This window comes from Eumetopias jubatus, unplaced genomic scaffold (assembly GCF_037043125.1).
Source record: "Eumetopias jubatus isolate StellerSeaLion01/CBP00866 unplaced genomic scaffold, mEumJub1_p1.0 scaffold_184, whole genome shotgun sequence".
In the NCBI taxonomy this organism is placed as follows: Eukaryota; Metazoa; Chordata; class Mammalia; order Carnivora; family Otariidae; genus Eumetopias; species Eumetopias jubatus.
The window spans coordinates 15,001-31,887 of record NW_028274990.1 but is presented as its reverse complement, the minus strand read 5'-3'; the positions used below and the strand labels follow the sequence as shown (position 1 = coordinate 31,887).

Here is a 16,887-nt window from a genome sequence, read left to right as displayed (position 1 = left end):
TAAATAAAATCTTTAAAAAAAATAAATAAAGGGCGCCTGGGTGGCTCAGTTGGTTGAACGACTGCCTTCGGCTCAGGTCATGATCCTGGAGTCCCGGGATCGAGTCCCACATCGGGCTCCCTGCTCAGCAGGAAGTCTGCTTCTCCCTCTGACCCTCTTCCCTCTCGTGCTTTCTGTCTCTCATTCTCTCTCTCTCAAATAAATAAATAAATAAATAAAATCTTTTAAAAAAATAAATAAAATAAATAAAATAAAATGACTTAAGTAAAAAAATTCCCAAGTGCCATTAGCAGAGATCCCACAGAAGTGTAATGTGGCACTTTCAATGCTATCTTCTGCAACAGGTAGGTCTCCAAAGCATGAGAGTTCAAACAGGGAACATTTAAACAGGCAGATTACCAATGACTAATGTACTCAATGAGAGGTCGGCAGGTCAAGATATTCAGCGATTAAGTGGCCTGCATACACTTGACAGCTTTTCTGTACGATGTTTTCAAATTTCTTACAGATTTTTACAAATATCAAACATAAGAGAAAGCCTACTCTAAGTCTTTTAGGTATTTTCGATGGTTTCTGAGTTATCTGTAGGAAGCTCTGACTTAGTTGTATAGAGTTTGATGTATGTGTCCATCATTAAATCCAGATCATGTTTTATATCAAAATTTATGTTTGGCAAAGTCAAGTTACTTGACCTTTGGTCTGTCAGAGTGTTCCTCGGGGATGCTCTGAGACGCTTCCGTCCATTTTCATAGCATTCATTCTCACCCTTCATCACAGGAAGAATACAGAGGACTTTCAGCAATGCATAAACACTAGGAAAACACTTGATGTCTGGTAGATGCAGGGCTTCATAAATGGTGGATGGAAGCTCTCTGTCTTTCCCTCTGTGTTTCCACTTGATTCTCCAGCCACGCAGCTCAGCTGAGAGTGTGTCGGGATTGGGCAAGTCACTTCTGTACATGTCAGCATGGTGCTCATCCGATGTGTTGAATTTGAGCTGTCCCATGACAGAGGGTAGAAGAGATAAGCATTTAAGAGCTTTGAGGTGCTGTTCTGAGAATATATCTTTCAGTTCCTGAATAATGTGTTCTACTGTTGGAACAGCTAGAGTGTCTTTATAGTAACTCTCAGAAGTGAGCTGAGATTCCAGGTTGCCTTGCTGGGCTCTGCGGGATTTCCCAGGGAGTTTCTTCTGAATATCAAGCTTAGTTGCCAAATTTGTGGCTTCTTCGAACCAAAATTCATGATAAACTTCAATATTTTCCATCACTTCATTTTGTGAATGCAGCACCGCAGTCAAGCTACTGGCTGCCAAGAAGACAGCAGAGGTTTGCCCTTGAAGGTTTTTCCCAAAGGCTCTTGTAAAAGATAGGACATTTTTAAGAACAACAATGGTCATGATGAAATCAAAATCTGTTACTGCACTGCAGAGAACAGAAGCTCGACCAGCTATACAGTTATTCCATCTAATATTTGTATCACTATTTATACCATCTAAACATAAAACAAGTGCTTGTAGGAGGTCCACTAAAATTTCAAAGGCATCGTGGCTGCCTGTCCACTGAGAATGGCAGATTTCCTTCAGTTCTTTACCCTTTTCCTCATTGTTCTGAAAGAGGAGAGAAATTACATTGTCAAGCTCTAAAAGCAATTGTGGAGATCCGATGGAAGAAAGAACAAACTTCCTCAATTGTTCCCAACGCAACAGATACTCTCACAACAGGCACTGATTTCGCCAACCACATATTTAAGGCACAGGAAGACCAAAGTGTGTAGACAGCTTGGGGATATTTCTCTAAAAGTCTAGAAGCAACGACTTTCATTTTGGAAGAAAATCCACTGGACACAGTGTAAGCCTGGCCACGACAATACTCCATGTTTAACCCCCACCTCTCAGTTACCATCGTGTGAAATTTTACAGCCAAAATTTCTACATCAGGTTCATAAGGCAAGAAGCCCACAAATTCCTCTCTCAGGTTAGGAGATTCATCAACAAACCTCACCAACACAGGCAAGTGTTCTTCACCCCGCTATGTCCACTACGTCATCAGTGATGATGGAAAAGAAGTGGGAGTCTCTCACTTCCCTGAGGGTCTCCTCCCGAATGAATGCAGCTCTCACAGATGTCTAGCATCTGTTTCAGCTGTGTTTTCGAGCACAACAATGTGTTAACTGCTGTTGTCTCAAAGCGCTTTCTCAGAACCTCTTCGCCAGAATGTATCTGGCACTCCAGCAGTGCTTGGAAGTTATCCGGAGTCAAGAGACCCTCCAGGATTTCATCAGTTTCATGCCCATCCAGAGGTATGTTTTGTTTTCCCATAAGAATCAACATTTCAAATAAAGATTTTAAGTATTCTTTGTTGTCTTTCTCTTCAAGGGTTAAAGGTAAAATGTCTTCATCCTGTTCTTCACAGTGGAATGTGCCGCGCTCCCGTCACAACAGTGAGCCTGTATTTGTGGTTATCAAAATATACCTCTCCATCACCTTTATAAAAAACCAAAAATCAAACAAACAGACAAACAAACAAACAAACAAACAAATACGTTTGGGAGCCTGGGTGGCTCAGTCCTTTAGCGTCTGCCTTCGGCTCAGGTCATCACCCCAGGGTCCTGGGATCCAGCCCCGCATTGGGCTGCCTGCTCGGTGGCAGCCAGCCTGCTTCTCCCTCCCCCACTCCCCCTGCTTGTGTTCCCGCTCTCACTGTGTCTCTCTCCATCAAATCAGTAAATAAAATCTTAAAAAACAAAACAAAACACCACGTTTGCTATCCCTTGTTTTACAACAATCCCTTGTTTTACAACAGGTACAAAAAAGAAAATTCTAAGTACTCAATGCCCTGTTCCACCAGGACTCAGAAACTCAACTCGAGGGTCCAGGCCCAAGGGAGGGGCCTACTCAGCTTTTGTTTTACCTACATTTATTACAGAAAGCAGTTACAATTCAACCCAACACAGAAGCTTGCGTGCAAGGTTATGAGACATCGTATTTTACCCGAATTTATTAGTTAAGTGGTAACTGTTGCAGTTTGTCAACAAAAATTACTTAAAATGATGGTCGAGTTTGCCTGTCTCATACAGTTTTCATGGGTCCTTGTTCAGGGCGAACAGGTAAAATGAAGGAAAAGGTCGATAGGTAAACCTTTAAGATAGCTTCCACAATCTTTGGTAACCTGAAACTTGGAAGTTTTGCCAAGTTAAGTGATAAATTGGGTTGAATTCATTGGGTATCTGAGCCCACATAAAGTCCAAATAAATAAATAAAAATAAAAATAATGAAATATATTCATACATTTACCAATCTAAAGAATTCCAGTGTAATAGAGAGTGCGCCATTGGTTACTACTAACGTTTCACCAGAGACTGAGCTTTCTAAGAATTAAAATTCTGCCACATGGAATTGGGACCGCTACAAAATGATAACAAAAAAAAACCTCCGTGTGTGAGAAGGTAGCAGACGTGTAAAAGAGGTACAAGAAATGAGAAAACATTTTTTGTTGAGAGAAAAGAAAGCAATTCTGTGCTGAAACGAGACTGGGTATTTAAAGAAAGAAAACTTTAGGGCGCCTGCGTGGCTCAGATGGTTAAGCGTCTGTCTGCCTTCGGCTCAGGTCATGATCCCAGAGTCCTGGGATTGAGTCCCACATTGGGCTCCCTGCTCCTTGGGAGCCTGCTTCTCCCTCTGCCTCTCTGTCTCTCTCTCTCTCTCTGTCTCTCTCTCTCTCTCTCTCTCTGTCTCTGTCTCTCTCTCTCTCTCTCTGTCTCTCTCTGTCTCTCTGTCTCTGTCTCTGTCTCTGTCTCTCTCTCCGTCTCTCATGAATAAATAAAATCTTGAAAGAAAGAAAGAAAGAAAGAAAGAGAGAGAGAGAGAGAGAGAGAGAGAGAGAGAGAGAGAGAAAGAAAGAAAGAAAGAAAGAAAGAAAGAAAGAAAGAAAGAAAGAAAGAAAGAAAGAAAAAGAAAGAAAGAAAACTTTAAGACCGAGTCTGAATGAAAAAGGAAATTGCAGACGGGGTTTGTGAAGGAGAATTTTTGAAAAGGAATTTTATGCATGGTCAGGACTGACTAAGATTGGGAGAAGGCAGTTTGAAAAGCACACTGGTATAAGACAGAGATTTGGCTTTTCTCTGTTAAAATGACAAGGTTTTCTTGGATTGTTTGTGGCACTCTTTTTTTTTTTTTAAGATATTATTTATTTATTTGACAGAGAGGGACACAGCGAGAGAGGGAACACAAGCAGGGGGAGTGGGAGAGGGAGAAGCGGGCTTTCCGTGGAGCAGGGAGCCCGATGCGGGGCTCGATCCCAGAGCCCTGGGATCATGACCTGAGCTGAAGGCAGACGCTTGACAACTGAGCCACCCAGGCGCTCCTCCCAGATTTTATTTTTTTTTAAATTATCTCTACACCGATCGTGGGGCTCGAACTCACAACCCCGAGATCAAGAGTCGTGCTCTCTAACGACTGAGCCAGCCAGGTGCCCCTGGAATGTCATCTCGAAGAGACACATGCGTTGACTCAGATACGATGAGACCGCTTTAAGAAAGTCAGATTGACTTTATGGAGCCAATAAAGCCCCTTGGAAATGTTGGCCTGATAACCTTGCTTAGAGAGGTACCCTCAACCTTACCAGGTGAGTGAAGAGTGCCACCTCCTGGCAGATGCAGAAACCTCAGGAACTTTGGAGGGCCTCAAGAAGAGAGGAATTCACCCAAATCTACAGGTCTTGCAGGCGAATCTGATGGCAAATATTTGGCTTGGTTCTCGGCTTCAAAAAGGTAGTTATAAGTCAATCAGAGAAGGACGTGTATCATATGACCTCACTGATAGGAGGAATTCTTAATCTCAGGAAACAAACAGAGGGTTGCTGGAGTGGTGGGGGGTGGGAGGGATGGGGTGGCTGGGTGATAGACATTGGGGAGGGTATGTGCTATGGTGAGCGCTGTGAATTGTGCCAGACTGTTGAATCACAGATCTGTACTTCTGAAACAAATAATGCAGTATATGTTAAGGAAAAAAGAAGAAGAAGAAGAAGAAGAAGAAGGAGGAGGAGGAGGGGGAGGAGGAGGAGGAGGAGGAGGAGGAGGAGGAGGAGGAGGAGAAGAAGAAGAAGAAGAAGATAGCAGGAGGGGAAGAATGAAGGGGAGTAAGTCGGAGGGGGAGAGGAACCATGAGAGACGATGGACTCTGAAAAACAAACTGAGGGTTCTAGAGGGGAGGGGGGGGTGGGGGGATGGGTTAGCCTGGTGATAGGTATTAAAGAGGGCACATCCTGCGTGGAGCACTGGGTGTTATGCACAAACAATGAATCATGGAACACTACAAAAAAAACTAATGATGTGATGTTTGGTGATTAACATAACAAAAAAAATTTAAGAGAAAAAGAAAAAAAACCTGGACTTGTTTTACAAACAAATTAATCTTCATTTGGCTATCTTTGACAGGAATGAAGGTGACTTTAGAGGGAAAGATTATATTTCAATAACACACTTTTGTGAGTGTTAGATTAATTATCTTTGAACGTTTGTTGTTTTCCTATAAAACTGGGCTGGATCCTGGATCCTTCTGGTTTCCTTGAGTATCCGACTATGACTCTTCAAACTAAGGTTTCCAACATTCTCCCATTCTCTTATCTTACAATCATTAAGAACTAACAGTGTCCTTTTTCCTGAGGTCTTGCAAATGAAAGCTGGATAACTTGAGATAAACTTCAGGGAAATGACCACAATAACGCATATATAGGCAATCTCTGTGCCTGTTGCTCTACGAGTCACTCAAAACGAGACATTTGAACTATACACCAGGAAAATCCGTCAGATTGCCCCTGCCCACTCCCCTCTATTGGAGGATGCTTCAAGCCTGACATCTAGAGACCTTCTCACTGGCAGCACTCTGGACTTAGACACTGGGTGTATCCCTTGTTCCAACCATGAACCAGTGTTTTCCTTTTGTTTCCATAGAAATGCCTCTTCTTAACTATCAGATCAGTTGCTGAATGAGGCAGAGTCTATGACCCTTAATTCCACCCTGCTGCACCTGTATTAACTCCTCTTTGGAAAATAAGAACCATATAAATAGGGGCAGCTGGCTGGCTCAGCTGGCAGAACATGCAACTCTTGATCGCGGGGTTGTGAGTTCGAGCCCCACATTAGGTGTAGAGATTACTTAATAGAAATCTTTAAAGAAAAAAAAGAAAAAAGAACCCATGTAAATAAAATCATGGGTTTTCTGGCTATAAGCTACTTGGCTATAAGAAGCCCTTCACCACCACAACCCCCCCCCCCCCCAGGGGAGGGGCTCAGACTGATTTACTGATCTGTATTCTTGGATACCCACTGGATGGATATCAGATCGATTTGAGAGAGAATGAGAGAATGGGTTTGACTATACGGTTACTGTTCCTCAGACTACACTCGGGGATAACATCAATGGTGTCATGTAGTACCAGACCATGTAGAAAAATACCCAAGTTCTCAGATAAGAAACTATCTCTGAGACCCCCCTCCATTAGCACAAGGGACCAAAAGTTGCGACCTTCACTGTCTCAGATCCTTCCATTCCAAAGCCTCTACCGCACCCAAATTCAGCTTGAAGCACTTAAAGAAGGCACACCTCTGCCCATGTGTCATAGAAATGGAATGCAGGATTGACAAGGGGAGGTTATAACAGGGAAAAATGTAGCATGTCTGACTCCCTGTTATTTTTATTCCCTTTTAACCTGCAGGGTAAAAACTGCTGTGTAGCCCTGAACATAGCCATGTTACAGCTAAGATTTACCGAAACTGTTGTTTCCCCAAAACCTACCTCCCCTGAGGAGATACAAGAATAGCCACAGCCATTATCATCCCAATTCCCTAAGGCCGAGGAATGGTCGTAACGGGGGTGGGGGGGGTGGGGGGGGGTGGGGGGGTGGGGGGGGTGGGGGGGGACTGAAACCGTGCCCCCTAAAGTTAATGAAGTTGATGCTATAGCAGAAAGTGTAAAGCTTGTTTTTCAGGGAACTGTTTCCCCCTAATCAGCTATTGTGTCTTTTCAAGCCCTGCTACCAAATACGGGCTGTCTGTGCAGAAGTCTGGACTCAAGGTCAACTGATAATGGCTGCAGCCTATGAACAAGCAAGGTCCTGATTCCTTACCTGAGAAAAGGAGCCTCACACCCCATCCAGGTTGTACCAGCTCTCAGAGCATGCCCACAGCCTCTTCTCCTTGTCCTCAGATAACCTCCTCACATCAGGGACTCAGTTTGGCCTCATTCAGATGTCAGGTCTCCACCCTGAAGTAAACATGGGCATCTATGGTACATATGTTTCCTGAATGTACATGCTCCATCTTTCGCCATGAATAATCATAAATGTCCCTGTCCTTTTCCTTTTTGAAGTTTGATTGGTTGTTTTCATTTATTCATTTATTTCAGAGAGAGAGAGAGAGAGAGAGAGAGAGAGAGAGAGAGAGAGAGAGAGAGAGAGAGGAGAGACAGACACACACACACACACAGGGGGAGAGAGAGAGAGACAGAGAGAGAAACACACAGAGAGAGAGAGAGAGAGAGAGACAGAGAGACAGAGAGACAGAGAGACAGAGAGCTTGCGCGCATGGGTGGGTGGAGGGGCAGAGGGAGAGGGAGAAGACTCCCCATTGAGCAGGGAGCCCCAGAGGGGTGGGGTTCGATCCCAGTACCCTGAGATCATGACCTGAGCTGAAAGCAGATGCTCAACCGGCAGCCACCAAGGCGCCCCACATCATTAGTTTTTGATGTAGTGTTCCATGATTCATTGTTTGTGCATAACACCCAGTGCTCCACGCAGAACGTGCCGTCTTTAATACTCATCACCAGGCTAACCCATCCCCCCACTCCCCTCCCCTCTAGAACCCTCAGTTTGGTTTTCAGAGTCCACCGTCTCTCATAGTTTGTCTCCCCCTCCGACTTACTCTCCTTCATTCTTCAGAAGTCCAGATCTGTGATTCAACAGTCTTGCACAATTCACAGCGCTCACCATAGCACATACCCTCCCCAGTGTCTATCACCCAGCCACCCTATCCCTCCCACCCCCCACCACTCCAGCAACCCTCCGTTTGTTTCCTGAGATTAAGAATTCCTCCTATCGGGGCGCCTGGGTGGCTCAGTTGGTTAAGCAACTGCCTTCGGCTCAGGTCATGATCCTGGAGTCCCGGGATCGAGTCCCACATCGGCCTCCCTGCTCAGCGGGGAGTCTGCTTCTCCCTCTGACCCTCTTCCTCTCATGCTCTCTATCTCTCATTCTCTCTCTCTCTCTCTCTCTCTCTCAAATAAATAAATAAAATCTTAAAAAAAAAATAATTCCTCCTAGCAGTGAGGTCATATGATACATGTCTTTCTCTGACTGTCTTATTTCACTCAGCATAACACCCTCCAGTTCCATCCACATTATTGCAAATGGCAAGATCTCATTCCTTTTGATGGCTGCATAATATTCCATTGTGTGTGTGTGTGTGTGTGTGTGTGTGTGTGTGTATATGTATATGTATATATATATATATATATATATATATATATATATATATATATATACCACATCTTCTTTATCCATTCGTCTGTCGATGGACATCTTGGCTCTTCCCACAGTTTGGCTATTGTGGACATTGCTGCTATACATATTGGGGTTCACGTACCCCTTCGGATCCCTACATTTGTATCTTTGGGGTAAATACCCAGTAGTGCAATTGCTGGATCGTAGGGTAGCTCTATTTCCAACTGTTTGAGGAACCTCCATACTGTTTTCCAGAGTGGTTGCACCAGCTTGCATTCCCACCAACAGCGTAGGAGGGTTCCCCTTTCTCCGCATGCCCGCCAACATCTGTCGTTTCCTGACTTGTTCATTTTAGCCATTCTGACGGGTGTGAGGTGGTATCTCATTGAGGTTTTGATTTGGATTTCCCTGATGCCAAGTGATGTGGAGCACTTTTTCATGTGTCATGTGTCTGTTGGGCATTAAATGTCTTCTTTGGAAAAATGTCTGTTCATGTCTTCTGCCCATTTCTTGATTGGATTATTTGTTCTTTGGGTGTTGGGTTTGATAAGTTCTTTATAGATTTTGGATACTAGCCCTTTATGTGATATGTCATTTGCAACTATTTTCTCCCATTCTGTTGGTTGTCTTCTGGTTTTGTGTCCATTCCATACTTTAAACTATCCTGGGATCACGGCTCAGAGTCACAATTGGCCCAATGAGACTCACACTCACCCCTCCGTGCAGAGGTGCCATCTGTGGGGCTGGTTCATGTTTGTCCATCTTCCTTCCTCCTCTTACTGGACAGAAGGCGGTGTGCGAAAACAGCCAGTGACTATGTGGAATGAGACTGAGGATTTCCCTTGGGAAGCAGGTGGGAGAGGGAGGACAGGTCGATGGATAATCAAGAAACTTTTTTTGTTTTTTAAGATTGTATTTATTTGTTTGACAGAGAGAGGCACAGCGAGAGAGGGAACACAAGCAGGGGGAGTGGGAGAGGAAGAAGCGGGCTTCCCGCGGAGCAGGGAGCCTGATGTGGGGCTCGATCCCAGGACCCTGGGATGATGACCTGAGCTGAAGGCAGATGCTTAATGACTGAGCCACCCAGGCGCCCCAATAATCAGTAAACTGTTTAATGTTGCTGTAGAGGAGTGTGTTTGCTGGGCCCGTAACTCGGTGGATGAGTTGGAACTGTTCCTGTCAGGCCTCCCTTAGTCCTTAGCCCTTATCACTCCATGCTTGTGTTTGGCCTCTGACCGCTAAGACACCACCATCATGTGTTCAAGGTCCTCCTCAGACTCAGCCAGCCACACCATGTCACACCCTCCTACCTGCACACCCACCCCTGGAAGGCATTATAGTAAGACGTCATCCCCCACATTCATGATTCTCAAAGGGCTTACTGGAGTTTCCTGGGTTAGGAAAAAGAGGGGACTCTTTTTGCCCCCAGATGAGGTGAGCTCTTCAGACACCCTCTTTCCCCTTCCCCTCCTCCCTCCCTTTCCTCCCTCCCTCCCTTATCTCTCCGAAGTTTGCAAGCTGCAGCCTAAGGGTTGGGGGGAGTTGAAGAAAGCCATTGAATGGAGAGAAGCCCCAGGCTCTGACTTTAACAGAAAGCTTTCTGCATTTGAATGAAACGATTGAATGAGGCCCATTAGAATGGATCACCCTGAACCTCCCTTCAGCCGCCCCAGCCCCACCCCCACCCCATCCTCCCCGCCCCCCCAACTGAAGTTCTCTGGTCGAATTGGAACAGTAGGCTGGGGGGCGGGGGCGGTGCTGTCCATCCTAAGTGGTGAACTAGGCCCCTGGTCCATAGGAAAAAAACCATGCATGGGTACAGATGAGTTGGTAGCTCAGGCAAAGTGGTCAAAGTGTTGGCAAGATTTCTGTGGGTGAGGAGAGATTGGTTCTGGGAACACCCTCCCATATACATCTCTGGCTGAGGGCAGGGGAGCCCTGTAGGGGGGTTGGAGGGTGGGGCGGGACCCAGATCTGGAGCTCAGAGTGGACTATAGCCACTGCCTGCCCGGGTGTGTGTGTTGGGGGGGGGGGGGCAGCGCTGAGGGCTAAGGGCTGAGGGTGGTGGGGTCTGCTCATGCTGACTCCTGCACCTCAATTCATTCTGGGAACCTTCTGTTGTTTTTGCTGAGGTGCCAGGTGCTGCGATGAGCAAAGCTAAACTCTCTTTGCCTAGTTCTTGAAAGGCCTGATTCTCCTGTTTTCTTGTTAAATGGACCAACCCCTGCACCCTCCCATCCTGCCAGGCCCCTTGTGCAAATACTTCCACTTGAAGAGTTCTTTCACCGTGTCCAGAAAATAAACAGAAAACACCCACCCCATTGCCACAAATACCTAACAAAGAAAAATCTACCAGGTCTCCTTCTGCCTCAAGGCCCTGTAGAGAGTCACTCTTTTAGACACACCTTAGGCTCAATTACAGGCTGCTGTCTCCCTTTCTCTGGCACAATTCCATCCCTGGAGGAGCCCCATATCGCATCTGCAGCCGTGAGCTGGAGACAGTATGCTCAAGTGACCAGGTGATAGCACTGCAATTTTGAAATGACCTACACCCCAAGTCATCCACAAACATGGTCCCTGGAAATCTTTGACGTTCACGTGCCTCTGATGAAATCATTGCTTTGGAAACTCCAGCTTCCATAGCCAATCTTGTCCATGTTCTGCTAACCTTTGCTCGCCCTCTGTTTGCCTCATATTTTGCCTGAGAGTTTACAGAGAAATTAGATCCCATCCGGCAAGAGCTGAATCCGAATCCTCTGCTCATCCCAGGATGGAAAAGAATATGCACAGGCTTGCATCCCTGTTGTCCTTGTCCACCATGTCAGAAGAAAAGGTGGCCCTCCCTCCTCCCATCAAAACCCAAACCCGAGATAAGACTTAGATATTAAGGAAACCAGAATACTGTTTTGAACTGTAGACACTTGTAAAAACTAGCAGTAGCAGCAGCAAGCAAGGAAGCCCCGCCCCCAACACACAGGTGCAAGGAGGGTGCGCAGACTCTCCCCCTTTTCTCCCGAGAAGCATCCCCCACGCATCCCCCTGGAAGATGTCCTCCCTGTGCCAGAAGGGGAGTGAGTGACGTTCTTCTCTTTCCTTTTTTTTCTTTTAAGTATTCTTTTTGAAAAGACTTTTATTTACTTGAGAGAAGTGGTGGGGGAGGGAGGGGGGAGGGAGGGAGGGAGGGAGGGAGAGAGGGAGAGAGGGAGAGAGGGGGAGAGGGGGAGGGAAAGAGAGAGAGAGAGAGAGAGAGAGAGAGAGAGAGAGAGAGAGAGAGAGAGAGAGAGAAGCAGACTCTCCGCCCGAGCAGGGAGCCCGATGTGGGCCCGGATCCCAGGACCCCGAGATCAGGACCTGAGCCGAAGGCAGACAGACGGTTCACGGATCCAGCCAGCCAGGCGGCGCCCCAGCTTTGTTTCTTTGTCTGCCCTCTTGCCTGCGTGTTGGGCCTGTGCATGTCCGACGCCCGTCCTCTGATTTCGTGGGGAGGTGGGCCATCTTTCCTCCTCCTTTGAACGGCCTTTGCGCGTTTGTCAAACTTCCGTTGGGCTGGGGCCTATCTGTTTGGGTATCCGTTCCGTTCGATCCACCGACATGTCTCTTTGTCCGCCAACATCACAGGGTCTCTATCGCCTCTGTACATAAGCGTTAAACGGGGGGGGGCGCGGCGGCGGCACTTTATTTCCTGAGTTTCGTTCTGTTTCCTTTGAAATCACCATAGCGATTCCAATTCCCTTTGCCTGTCTGCTTGTTTATGTAATCTGTACACCCATCCAGTGCGGTGCTGGCACTCACGACTCCCGCAGATCAAGAGTCGCGGTCGCGTGGGCCTCCGAGCGAGCCAGCCAGGTGCCCTGAAACACGTGTACTTGAAAAACAAACGTGAGCCCTGCACCCGTGACCTTTTTTTTTTTTTTTTTTTATTAGCTGCACCCGTGAGGATTTTAGTGCGATACCTTCTCTTGATCGTCGCACTCTTTTGAGTTGAGGCCGTACCAGTAACGAACGTAGCGTAGCCGACTCAGGAGGAAATCAGCTTTAAAGGAAAAGCTTCTTTTCCCAAGTCTGTGATGTTTGGTCCATTCCCTCAACTCGATCGATGTCCGGCCTTCAGTGCCACATTATTTGCTTGGTGTCTCTCTCGTCTGTGTTTCCTCGCGTACTTTCCTAATGCTCAGGATTTATGGCTTACAGAGAACAGTTTTCAGCCTGGTGTGGGCGGGGGGGCGGGGGGGGGCCGCGGGGGGAACGTTGTGAAGTGGGATCAGGGATTCACGCAGGTGAGGAGGAGGCAAAGAGAAAGGCTTGGTTGGGAAGGAAACCATTAAAGGCCCCTGCTGAAATGGTGAGGTTTAACGTAGAAAGAGTTACCTCAAATCAAAGGAATTCTTGCTGGAGGCTGCTTCTGCCCTCCCCTCCCTGGATAGGGGAGTGAAGTGTTTTCGAGGTCCCTACTGGACACAGAGAGCGTTCAAGTGCCATAGCACCTATGGATGGGGCTCTGTTGCCCTCTAGTGTCCTATCCTCTGCTACTGCTGTTCGTGGTTTCCTCGGGCGACTTAATCGTCACAGACGTCTACGTTCCAGAGCGAGATCCCTGGTCCCACTTCCCAACGTTCCCCCCGGGCCCCGCCCCGCCCCGCCCCGCCCCCCCCCCCCCCCCCGCAGGCTGAAAACTGTTCTCTGTAAGCCATAAATCCTGAGCATTAGGAAAGTACGCGAGGAAACACAGACGAGAGAGACACCAAGCAAATAATGTGGCACTGAAGGCCGGACATCGATCGAGTTGAGGGAATGGACCAAACATCACAGACTTGGGAAAAGAAGCTTTTCCTTTAAAGCTGATTTCCTCCTGAGTCGGCTACGCTACGTTCGTTGCTGGGACGGCCCCAACTCAAGAGTGCGACGATCTGAGCTTTCTTCGTATGCTTCAGAGGGACCGCCCCCCCCCCCCCCCCTTGAAACGATAGAAGAAAAACGGTTCATCGGTGGTGGTTGTCGGAGTACTGGCCTGGTCTCGGTTTTACGGTCCCTCCCTGCCCGCCGACATTTGTCTAAGTCCTCCCGGAAGCCCGGGCCCCACGGCCGGCCGGGCCGCCGGGGCTTGCCGGTGACTGCGGGGAATTTTCCGCTCGTGTCCGCCTCCGCCGGGGCGCGTCCCGTGGCGAGTTGTCCCCCTTTCCGGCGGCAGCGGCCCGGACGCGTTTTCCAAGTCTCCCCTGGGCTGCTGTAGTCGCGCCTGTGCCGGCCGGGAGTTCCCGAGGCAGACGCCGCGGGGGCGGGCCGCCCTCCGCCCTCCGCCCTCCGCCCTCCGCCCTCCGCCCTCCGCCCTCCGCCCTCCGCCCGCCGCCGCCCGCCGCCGCCCGCCGCCCGCCGCCGCCCGCCGCCGCCCGCCGCCGCCCGCCGCCGCCCGCCGCCGCCCTCCGCCGCCCTCCGCCGCCCGCCGCCGCCCTCCGCCGCCCTCCGCCAGCCCCTCCGAAGCGGGCCGGGACGAGATCGGGCGGCCGGGCGGCCGGCTGCGCGCCTTCGCGGGCCCGCGATCCGGATGTGTCTCGGTGTTGTTCGCGCCGGTTGTCTGGCGCCACCTGGCGGCCGCTTTTATATAGCGTGTCCCCGCCGGAGCGTCGGCGATGTCGCCAAGGGATGGTATTCGGCCGCGGTCGCCGAGGCGGAGTTCCAGGAGGCCGGCGACACTAGCGCGACCGTCCCGCTGTCCCCGTGCCGTCGGCGCGCGCTCCGCTCGCGGGAGATTGAGCCTCCAGGTTTGTGGGGTGGTGGTGGCGCTGCGGTCGCTGTCGCGTCTTCCTCGCTCCCGGAGAGCCGGCCTTCGGAGGGGGGCGCCTGGACGGGTCGACCAGCACCCGCCGGTGCCCCCTCCTCCGCCCGCGGGGGTGGGGGGGCTGCGTCCGGCGCCGGGACGCCATCCGGCCCGTGGCTCCGGTCGGTCGTTGGGCCTTCCATGTCACGCTGTTTTCTCCCGTTGGGGACGGGACCGTCTCAGGCGGTTGGGGACCGGGCTGAGCCTGGCGGGGAAGCCCGTGGATGGTGCGACGGGCCCGGCCGCGGGCACGCGTGGCGTCCCGGGCGTCGGAGGGACCCGAGATTGTTACCAAGTTTTCGGCGGTCCGCTGCGGAGGTGGGGACCGGGTCGGGTCGGGCCGCGAGCGCCCCAAGGGGCCAGGCTGCGATTCCCGTTGAGGTCCGGCCTTCGGGGGGGGACGCCTCCGCGGTGTCGCCCCCTTCCCTCAGTCCCGGCCGCGAGTCGGGGACCGGCATGGGGCGGTCCCGAGGCCCGGGGAGGAGGGCGTCCGCAGGTGCCTCCGCAGAACTTGTGAGAAATTTCTAAGTCCCGATCAGGGGACGACAGGCCGCCCGGGGGCGGGCCTATCCGGGCCGCTCCAACTCCCGCGAGTCCCCAGTCAGTCGCTGCCGGCTGCCACCACGTTCCCAGGGTCGACCAGATGGCCCTGGGGGCTCCGGGGGGGGGGGGGGGGGGGGGGAAACGAGGGTGATGGAATAGTGCTTGGGGGCACGTGGCCGGGCCACGGTCCCAGGAGATCCCGTTGACCTGTGGCTAGGCCCCGCCAGGCGGCGCGGCTGTTTTCTCACCTGAAAGGAGCACTTTTTGCTGCCAGGTAGGTGCTGGCACGTTGTGGTTTGGCGATTCTCTCTTTAAGGGAGAGATGGGCCTCTGGGCGTGTGGTGCGGGGCTCTGGGCTTTGACCGTGATGCCAAGCCCGGCTTCTGCCTTAGCTGGCCTTGAGCCGTCCGCGTGGGCCTGTGCGCCCGCGGCTCTTGTGCCCCGCCCCCCCACCCAGGTGGTCCAGGCCGTTGGTGCCGCCTCCGGTCTCCCAGCACCCGAGGACGGTGTGGGTAGGTGGCACGTGGGTCTTCTACCCCGTGCGCTCCACGCTGTGGGCATCCGGCCGCGGTCGTGACAACCCCCCGTCCCGCAAGGCTCTGTGCCGCGTGTCAGGCGTTCTCCTTCCTCGGGTTGTCCGGCTGCTCCTGCCCTGGGGTTTTTTGAGGGGTGCCGGTGAGGCTTTGAAGCAGGCCCGCTCTCTGGTTGCTGTCCTCACCGGGCTCTCCCCCCTCGGGATCCTCTTCGGGCGTGTCTTTTGCTGATCGATGTGGTGATCTCGCGCTCTCCCGGGCCGGGCCTAAGCCGCGCCAGACGAGGGACGGACATTCATGGCGAATGGGATCGCTCTTCTCGTTCTGCCCGCGGGTCCTCTCGCTCCTTCGCCTCCGCCCGCTGTGGCGGTGTGTCGGGGGTGCGGGGGGGATGACGTGCAGGCTCCGGCCCGACCCCGCCTTCCCGCGTTCTGCTTCGCGGCGCTCCCGGGACCGGGGTCCTCTGACGCAGCAGACACTCTCGCTTGCCTTCCGTGGCTTCGTGTGTGGTGCGCGGTCCTCCCCGCGGCGGGGAGGGCCGTCCCGACGCCGCGCTGCTCACCCGCTTGGGCGTGTGCTGAGTGCGCGTTGCGCCTCGCCCTTCGTGGTGCCCCTGGAGCGCTCCAGGTTGTCTCAGGTGCCTGAGACCGAGCCGGTGGCGTCGTTTCCCGTTCCCAGCGACCCCTCCCTCGGGCCCCTGTTGTCGGTGGCGTGCCCGAGGAGCGGGTGGTGGAGTCGGTAAGGGAGGCCCACCCCGCCCCCCGGTGGGGCGCGGGCGCCTCGTCGTCCCCTGCCGCGCGCCAGCTGGTGCCGGGGGGGGGGGACTGGACCTGGCGGGGCGTGTGAGCGGTTGCGGCGGGCCGAGCCAGCGCTGTGGCGCTTGGCCAGCCGAGGGCCGCTGCCTTTTTTGCCCAGCAGCACGCCGTGCCCGTCTCCGTTTTCTCGTTCCCCCGCCGAAGGTTGCGAAGCTCCTGGCGGGGTCGGTGACGTGACGCGAGCACGGCGTGCGTGGCGGGGCAAAGGCGGTCTCCTCGTGGGGTCCCGGCCGCGAGCGCTCAGGATGGCCCTGTGCCTGTCCCTTGCCGCAGACCCACCCCTGCTCCCCCCGAGCCCTGGTGGCCTCCGGAACGCCGTTCTGCGGGGGCCCGGTCGGGGTGGGGAACGAATTGGGTTGGGGACGATGCACCCTCGGTGAGAAAGCCTTCTCTAGCGATCCGAGAGGGTGCCTTGGGGTACCGGAACCCCCCAGCCGCCGCCCCTCCTCTGCGCGTGTAGTGGCCACCGATGCGGGGTGACTACCGCTTGCGCGTTGGGCAGAGCTTCCTCTTTTGCGAAGGAGGGATCTGACCGCCGGCCCCGCGGTGGGGCCGAGCGCCGCTCTTTGCCTACCGCGGCCTGCGCCTCCCCCCTCCGAGTCGGGGGAGGATCCCGCTGGGCCTGGCCGGCGTGTCCGGCGCGTGTGTGGGGCTCTCCCGCGTGCGTGTTGCGAGCGCGCGCG

The 16,887-nt window shown here is 52.2% G+C and overlaps 1 pseudogene; it reads right to left on the bottom strand.

The window, feature by feature from the left end:
• Positions 1-553: 553 nt before the first annotated feature.
• Positions 554-14,456, bottom strand: LOC148161431 (52 kDa repressor of the inhibitor of the protein kinase pseudogene; annotated as a pseudogene).
• Positions 14,457-16,887: the final 2,431 nt, after the last annotated feature.